The sequence below is a fragment of the Urocitellus parryii genome, chromosome 5 (assembly GCF_045843805.1).
Source record: "Urocitellus parryii isolate mUroPar1 chromosome 5, mUroPar1.hap1, whole genome shotgun sequence".
Taxonomy (NCBI): domain Eukaryota; kingdom Metazoa; phylum Chordata; class Mammalia; order Rodentia; family Sciuridae; genus Urocitellus; species Urocitellus parryii.
In genome coordinates, this window is record NC_135535.1 from 60620897 (window position 1) to 60630636 (window position 9740).

The window sequence follows — 9740 nt, forward strand, 5'->3', positions numbered from 1 at the left end:
TATTATTTATTCTTACTGCTCTCTTTCCTCAAACATGTCACAATATCTACATTCAGATATTCTTAGAAATTTATATTCATTTTCTTAAGATAGTCATAGCATAAAATTTTTAGTAACAGATTCTCTTTTATAAACTTATTTGTTGGGTTACTTATACATTCCATTTACAGTATTATTTATTCAAAGCTGAATTGGGATTTCTATTGGGTCAAAGTACTTGAGATATTATGGCTTTTGATTCAGAGTGATATCTCAGAAAATGAATTTGTAGGGGTTCCCTGTACTTATATTTTTTTTCAAAGAATTGAAGAATTGGTATTAATTCTTCCTTGATTTTTTGTCAAATTCATCTTCAAAAGCATTTTATCTTTGGCTTTTTTTTTTTTTAGGGAAGTTTTGACTTCTACTTCCATCTGATTGTAATTACTTTGTTCAGGCTGGTCCTGATTCAGCCTTGGTAGGGTACATACTTCTAGGAATCTGTCCAGTTCCTCTAAGCTATTCCATTTTTGTGGCATATAATTTTTCATAACAGTTCATTATGATTTTTTTCCTGAGGTGTCTATCATATGTTTCCTTTTTCATTTCTGATTTTATTTATTTCAGTCTTCTCTCCTCTTATTCTTAATTAGACTGCCCTAGAATATGTTGTTTTTGTATTTTGAAGAAAATAACTGTTTGTTTGAGTAATGTAAAACATTGTACACACTCCCTATAGGTAGAAAGGAACAACAAACTCTTTCTTGTGATTCAGTAGAATTATTCTTTCTAAAATGATGAAATTTCTGTTATTTTACTAAAAGTTTAATAAAAAAAGTTAATAAAAAACACCAACAAGATTTTTCTCAATGGATATAATTAAAAATGAAAGCGTTGATATAGACTATATAATATGTGAAATTGTGCATATAATAAAAAGATTATCTTAGGAAAATATGAACTTTTAAATATGTATTACTGGGCAAATTGATAAACAATTTGGAAAGATAAAATTAGTTCATTTCTTAAACCTTACATAACAATCAACCCCAAATGGCTTATGGAATCTAGATTTTTTTAAGAGAAAGAGAGAGAGAGAGAGAGAGAGAGAGAGAGAGAGAGAGAGAGAGAAAGAAATTTTTAATATTTAATTTTTAGTTTTTCGGCGGACACAACATCTTCGTTTGTATGTGGCGCTGAGGATCGAACCCGGGCTGCACGCATGCCAGGCAAGCGCGCTACCACTTGAGCCACATCCCCAGCCTGGCTTAGGGAATCTAAATGTAGAAAATGAAAAGAAATAGTATAAAAGAAATTGTGAGTAAATTTCTTTTGAATTTTTATCTGATACATAGAACATAAATATATTTATACATAGAACTTATATATATTTATAGAATGTGATCTGAAATATTGGTGCAAATATTATGAAATATTTAGGGAAGTGTAAACACATATATCTCCTCAAATATTTTTCATGTCTTTATAGTGAAAATATTCAATAACCTTTCTTTCAGATTTTTGAAATATACAATGCATTGCTGTCATCTGTATTCACCCTACTGTGCAAGAGCAAAGAACTTTTTACTTCTATCTAAATGTGTCTTCATTCCCAATGATAAACCAGTCCTCATCCCTCTTTCTTCCTTATTCTTCCCAGTTCTGTTAACTATCATTTTACTCTGATTTTCATGAAAAAAAAAACATTTTTAGATTCCATATTAGTGATATCACATAGTGCTTGTCTTTCTGTGCCTATTTTTTTCCACTTAACAAAATGATCTCCTATTCTATTCATGCTTTTTCAAATGACAAGATTTTATTCCCCTGCCCCTGAGGTGGAATAGTATTCTAGTGTGTGACTATACCACATTTTCTTTATTGTTCATCATTTGATGAACATCTATGTTGTTTTCATTTGTTGGCTTATGAGAATAGTCTGCAATAAACATAAGAGTACAGATGTTCCTTTGACCTACTGATTTCATTTCCTCTGAATATGTGCCCATCATTGGGGTTGCTGGAGCATATGACATTTCTGTTTCTAGTTTTAGAGGATTCTGTACACTGTTTTCCAAGTGGTCCTAATTCACATTTCCCCTGCATGTACAAAGGTTCTGTTCTCTCCACATCTTCAGTAACACTTTTGTCTTTTTGATGATAGTAAGGTAATATTGTGGTTTTGATTTGCAATTCCATGATAACTTGTCATGTTGAGGATTTTCTTATATTTGTGTTGGACATTTGTTTGTTTTCTTTTCATGAATATCTAGTTAGGTTAATTTCACATACATAAAATCAGGTTTTTATGCTAGTTTTTAATTAATTTATTTTTTTCATTTTTTTGACATTGAGTTCTTTAAGTTCCTTATATAATTGAATATTAATCCCTTGTCACATGTAGGCTTTACAATAATCTCCCATTAAAGAAAAGCCAAGGATAAGATAGATGGTTTAACTGCTCTATTTCACCAAACAATGAAAAAAGAACTAATACTAACTGTTCCTAAATTTTTCCAAAAAATTAAAGAGAAGAAAATTTTTACAAATTTATTCTATGCAGCCACTATTACTCTAACACCTAAGCCATACAAGGATGTACACAAGTGTGCACGTACACACACACACACACATGCAGAATACAGAGAAATCTATATTCTAATGTCCTTGATAGATATAGATTCAAAATTATTGATCAAATACTAAAATCCTGAATCCAATTCAATTAAAAAATTATTCATCAGGCTGAGCTTGTGATTTAGTGGAAGAATGCTTGCCTAGCATGTATGAGGCACTGGGTTTGATCATCAGCACCACATAAAAAGGTGAATAAATAAAATAAAAGTATTATGTCCATCTAAAACTAAAATATATATTTTAAAAAATAATTTAGCATAATCAAATATTATTTGTCCTAAAGATGCAAGGATTGTTCAACATGTGAATTAATAACTAATAATAACAAATTAGTAACTATGTCATCATATTGAAGGACAAAAATATAATCATTTCAGTACATACTGAAGAGGCATTTGATGAAATTTATTATGCCTTTATGATGAAGACTCTGAACAAATTAGGTTTTGAAGGAAAGTAACGCCAACATAATAAAGGTTGTGTATAACAAGTCATAAGCTAACATCATAGTGTATGGAAAAAAGCTGAAAGCTTTCTAAGATCTGGAGAAAAATGATGATGGCTATTTCCCCAATTTTATTCAACATAATACTCAAAGTCAGAGCCAGAGCATTTTGCAATAAAAGAAGTAAAGTACATCCAAATTAAGAAGGATGAAGACAAATTGTATATGTTGGCAGACTATATGATCTTCCTAAACATTCCACCAAGAAACAAATAGAATTAATAAGTGAATTCAGCAAAATTGCCCAATAGAAATCAATATATAATACAGTTCAATTTCTATAGGTCATTGGTGAATTATCTACAACCAAGAGAGAATGTGCCTTTGCAATAGTTAGAAAAATACAAAATATATAAGAATAATTTCACAATAAAAACTACAAACATTAATGAAAAAATCAAAGATGAAAGATACAAAAATAAGAAGACATTCCATGCTTTTGAATTAAATGAATCAAAAGTTAAGATGTTCATATTACCCAATGTGATCTACAGACACAATGCAATTTCTATCAAAATATCAATAGCATTCTTCACAGAATTAGAAAAAAAGTCCAAAAACTCACATTCAACCACAGAAGACCCTAAATAACCCAAACACTCTTGAGCAAAATGAAAAAAATTGGGAGACATTACATTTCCTGAATTTAAAATATACTGCAAAGCTACACTAATCAAAAGAACATGGTATTGGGATAAAAACAGATGCATAGACCAGTAGAACAGAATAGAAAGCCCAGTAAAGCAACCCACACACCTACAGCCACTGATTAATGACAAAGATGCTAAGAACATGCTTTGGAGAAATGATACCCTTTTCAATAAACAATGCTGGTAAAATTCAATATACAAATGCTGAGGAATAAAGCTAAATTCCCATCTCTTATCAATCCTAAAAACTAAGTCAAAGAGAAAGAAAGACTTAAATGTGAAACATGAAATTAGAAAACAACTAGAAGAAAATATAGAGGAAATATTTAAGTCATTGGAATGGGCAAGGATTTTTGGAAAAGACCCAAACATAGGACACAAAAGCAAAAGCAAATTAATGGAATTATATTTTAAAAAGCTATTCAACATAGGAAACAGTTAATATGGTGAATTTCTTTTTATCTCTGATATAAGAAAGGGTTTTTACCTGTTAATCAAATATAGGCACAATAAAAATGATCAACACATTTAAAGAAGCTAAAATAAAGTGGGTTTTTTTATTATTGTTTTTTAGTACAAGCACATGGACACAATCTCATAAACAGATTCAAATCACATTCAACCTAGGAGGATATACTTGCAACATTTCAAAGATACAAAGATGATATTATTGATATATAAATAACTCTTAAATGGTGTAAGAAAATAAAAAATTGGTAGAAAAAATTAGCGAAAGATGTATATAAACAATTCACAATTATGTAGGAAATGGCTTTTTGACTTGTGAAATGATATTAAATCACACATATAATTAGATAAATGCAAAATAAAACAATTTTCTGTTACCATGTTCAACCTGTAAGATTGCCAATACTTTATAATGATAAAAACCTCTTCTGATGTTAAGGTTATTGAAAAACAAGAACAATAATAATAGACTGTTAATCGGAGTGGAAACACTGTGTGTAGAAAATGATTTAACATTGCTAAATGAAAGTGAATGGCATTTACTTTTGACTCAGAAATTCCAATTTTAGGAATTTATACTAACATTATGACCTCTAATATTATATAATTTCTTTTTTTATTAAAAATTATAAAAATGTATGTCCATGATTTTTTTCATGATTGCACTCTAACTGACAATATTGGAAACAAACTCTTAGCTAAAAATGAGAGCAATTCAATAATTATGACAGATCCTTATAAAGAAAGACTATGCAGCCATAACAAATTTGAAATATCTCCAAGATAGATGTGGTGTGTTTGACAGGATATTGTTATTTAGTGAATAAACCAAAAGGAATTATGATATCTGTAGTATATAAAATTTAGCTTGAATTTAGTTGGTTTACAGAGGCTATATTTTTTTTAATTTTATATTCTCAGTTTTCACATCAACTTAAAATATTTTTCTTTCTGTTTCTAAATCCTAAACTATGTATCGGGGAATGGGCGAGTACTAGGCAATGAACTAGTAGAGCAACATATACAGAATTCCTGGAAGCAAAATTAGAATATATAAAATAGTGTGTGTGTGTGTGTGTGTGTGTGTGTGTGTGTGTGTGTAGAAAAGACTTCTGTAATTCAAAAATTGGCAATCCCTTAGGAAATGACGTTTTGGGATCTCAGTTACCCTGAGAGTTCTTTGTTCTTGTTAGATGTTTTCCTGTAAGAAGACATAAATCCTTCACGGTATCTAGAGAAGGTTAATTTTCATATTTCATTGCATATCACGTTTACCAAGGGTCAGATAAGTGAGTTATAGCAAATTTTAGGAAAGAAGATAATTTGATAAATTTCCTGAAAACATATAGTACATGAATCAAATATAATCTTTCTAAAATAACATTTAAATCAATCATATATTTTGTGTAGATTTAAGTGCTTAGGGAGAAAAACTGATCATCAGTGTTCTCTGCTCACCAAGATTATGAGTTAAGTATGGAACTACAGTGGGTTGGCCCAGATAATGTATACAATAATCTGTATTAAACTATTAAATGGTTAGTGTTTTAACTACTAACTATACATTAACTTGTAGATATTGGTGAAATATTATAGATAAGATGAATAATGATTTAAAACTGACAAGCCTTTTAAATTTAAATTTTTATGTGGTATTCACTATTGGTCAACAACACTGCATATAATTGCATTTATTGGTCTGTGTTCACATGATTTTATATTATTTTCCCTCATAGCATATGTTGTAAAGATACATGGTATGTGTGATTGTTGAATCCGGATAAATCAACAATATAATATGAGGAAATTCTAGTTTATTATATAATTGAACATTTATATCAGTGTTCTCATTGGGATCATTTGTATAAATGAGATAATTTTATAATATATAATTTCCCAATCATCTGATTGTGATAAGGAACTGTGGACATGGATCACTGCTCTTTCCAATGGTTGTGCTTTTATTTGGCTTTTATCTTGCTTCATCTGCCTAGCATAACTGGTCTCATCTTTTCATCTCCTTCTAAGGCCCATCTAAGAGGCAAACACTTAGTTATCTCCTTCTTTAAATTCCTGTAGAGAACACTGGGAAGAACTCTCATTTTTTGGTTAGTTTTGGTTCTTTTTTTTTCCGTAGGAGTATCAATAATTCTTTTTAGGATAAGTGTCTATAATTGATCTTCTAGTTAAAACTTATATGAAAACTTGAGAGTAAAACTTTTAGACAACTGTGTAATTTGAAAGCTATAACTTCTGAAAATAATCTCTATTAATCTGACCCCTTGCTCTGAATATAAACCTGAGCACAGTTTTTAATGTTTAATCTCTTTTGTTCTACAGAAAAAAATGCAGAGCATTGAGAATAGTAATTGTTGCATCTATAGTTCTCAATAGGCCCAAAGTTACAGTTATTAACATAGTTGCTTGTTTGCCTGACATTTCCATATCATTATTTTGAGAAGGCTGTAGATGCTATCCAAAATTTATCTGAATACCAGCTCAACAATGCAGTGTAATTTTGAAATTCATCACATATTTTCCCCCTCTAGATCATTCTGACTTAAAGTATACTCATGATTGCAGTCTACACATTAGGGAATAAGCAAAGAGGTATGTTTTAATAATATAAGCATACTATGTTTTAAAAATTCTTCCCTTATTACTTCTATATATAATTATCTTTCTGAATTTTATTGATCCTATTTTTTCCTTAAAATCATTCATCTAACTTTTTAAAAGTGTCCTTAGTGTTATGGTTTCTATAATCCTTCTTTTCTTCTCATGATGTATTTCCTTTCTAATGACATATCACAAACACATTTTATATTTATCTGCTTCAATAAACTTTAGTGTCCATTGCACACCACTGGATCTTATTTATTTTTAAAACTATAACTAGAAGAAAAACATTATCTTGTTATTTACCAGCATACTACCTGTAATTCATAAATGAGCATTGCATAACTCTACCTGAAACATAATTTTGATAACCATAACTTGAGTACTAGCTATCACTGATATTAGATAGATATTTCCCTCTACACTCACCATTCAGACCTGATAAAAGACAGAACATGGTAATGGGAAACCATGCAGTAGTGACAGTGTTTATCTTGGTGAATTCAAATAACCCATATTTGAATGTTGTGTTATTTATGTTCCTGCTTCACAAATATTTGTTAAGCATTGCTTTGATCTGATCACCCCTCTCTCACCCTGCTGTATATTCACTGGATTCTTATATATTTTTTCTTTCTTAGAAATTTCCTATACTATTATATGTATCCCTAAATTTCTACGTATTTTGGCTACTTGGAAGAAAACTATTTCGTATAATCATTCTGTCACTTGAATGATAATTTGTTTGATCACACAAGCTGGGCATGGTGGTGAACACCTATAAACCTAGCAGCTGGTGTTGGGCTGAGCCAGGAGGATTCTGAGTTCAAAACCAGCCTCCCCAACTTAGTGAGTCCCTAAGCAACTCAGTGAGACTGTGTCTCTAAATAAATAAAATGTGTGGGGAGGTGCTTGGGATGTTGCTTCCTGGTTAAGTACCTCTTAGTTCAATCCCCAATACCAAAAAAAAAAAAAAAAGAATATTTGAACAGCTTATTGTGATAAAGTATTTGAAAAATTAGTTATAGATTAACATGAGTCAAATTGAGGAAATACATTTCAAATGACTATTAAATGTCCTATAAACTGGTAAGTAGGTTACACTCAGTTCTGGACAAGGGAAGGATCTCTAAGTGGTCTCATAAAGATGATGACTGAAGTGCGGATTATGTTCATTGTGTTGAAATCTAAGGTGATTTGAGAAATATTTGTGAATTGGTAAATTTTTGGAAATGGAGTTTTATATAGCTGAAAAGGAAGAACTAACTTCTTACTCATGAGATTAGTTTTTATTTTCTGTAAATTTGATAGGACAAAAGAGAAATGAAGAATCAATCCATGGAGATAGAGTTTATTTTACTTGGACTGACAGATGACCCTGTGCTACACATTGTGATTTTCCTGTTTCTATTTTTCAATTATATCTTGAGCCTGATGGGGAACTTAACCATCATCCTCTTCACCCTGCTGGATCCCTGCCTCAAGACTCCAATGTATTTCTTCCTCCGAAATTTTTCCTTCTTGGAAATTTCCTTCACAACAGTCTGCATCCCACGGTTCCTGATAAGCATTCTCACTGGAGACAGAACAATTTCCTACAATTGTTGTGCAACTCAATTATTCTTTTTTTTCCTACTAGGGATTACAGAGTTTTACCTCCTGGCTGTCATGTCCTATGACCACTATGTAGCCATCTGCAAACCTCTGCATTACCCAGTCATTATGAACAGCAGGGTGTGCTACCAACTGGTGCTCAGCTCCTGCACAGCTGGATTCTTAATCATCTTCCCCCTTTTGCTCTGGGACTCAAACTGGATTTCTGTGCTTCCAAAGTGATTGACCACTTTCTGTGTGACACTTCCCCCCTCCTGCAGATCTCTTGCACAGATACACATTTAATCGAATTGATGGCCTTTGTCTTAGCTGTGTTAACACTTGCCCTCACATTGTTATTAGTGATCCTCTCCTACACATTCATCATCAAAACCATTCTCAAATTCCCTGATGGTCAACAAAGAATGAAGGCCTTTTCCACCTGCTCCTCACACATGGTAGTTGTCTCTATTACTTATGGAAGTTGTATCTTTATGTATATGAAGCCATCAGCAAAAGAAAGGGTAAGTTTAACTAAAGGTGTAGCTGTGCTCAATACCTCTGTTGCCCCTTTACTCAACCCTTTCATTTACACCCTGAGGAACCAGCAGGTGAGAGAAGCTCTCAAGCATGTGCTCCAAAGGTTTTGTTCTTTTAAAAACAACAAGGCAGAGTTTAAACATAAATAAAAGTTTCTCCTGTGGAATCAAAATAATTACAACTAAGCTATTTGTAAACATAAATAAATGTCATTTGGAGTAAAAATAATTGAACACAGGCTTTGGTTCTTACTTCATAGTCTCTGAACAATAAAGATGATACTAACACATGAAAGAAAGTCAACCTACAATTCATTATATATAAATTTTTATGTTGGTTTGGAGAAATATTTATATATTTAAAGCATGTGTATAAAAACATCTCCATATGTCATTGAATCAGAGTATACAATGAGGATCTTTAGTAACTGTTCTGAATGCCTGTCATGCCTGTTCTGAAATTTTATATGAAAGTAACTACCTTGTTTGAATTACATGTCTGACTTCTTTTGTTCAACCTAGCAATGTTCACCCATGTTATTGCATGCATGCACAGCTTCTTCTCTATGCTGTTGAGATTTAGCTACTAACCAAATGTCTCCTGTCCTTTGGATAGTTTTTCCTCCCTTACTCCAATATTGTGATATTTTAGTTTCTGAGGAATCTCTCCACAAAACTGAATCTTTTTTTTGGTGTGAAAAATGAATGAATTGAATGCCAATCCCTGAAAATTATCCTTTCATATGTCCT

At 31.4% G+C, this 9740-nt stretch overlaps 1 pseudogene; it reads left to right on the plus strand.

Annotated features, from left to right (window-relative positions):
- The first annotated feature begins 8178 nt into the window (after positions 1 to 8178).
- On the plus strand, positions 8179 to 9140 carry LOC144254962 (olfactory receptor 6C6-like; annotated as a pseudogene).
- The last annotated feature ends 600 nt before the right edge of the window (positions 9141 to 9740 follow it).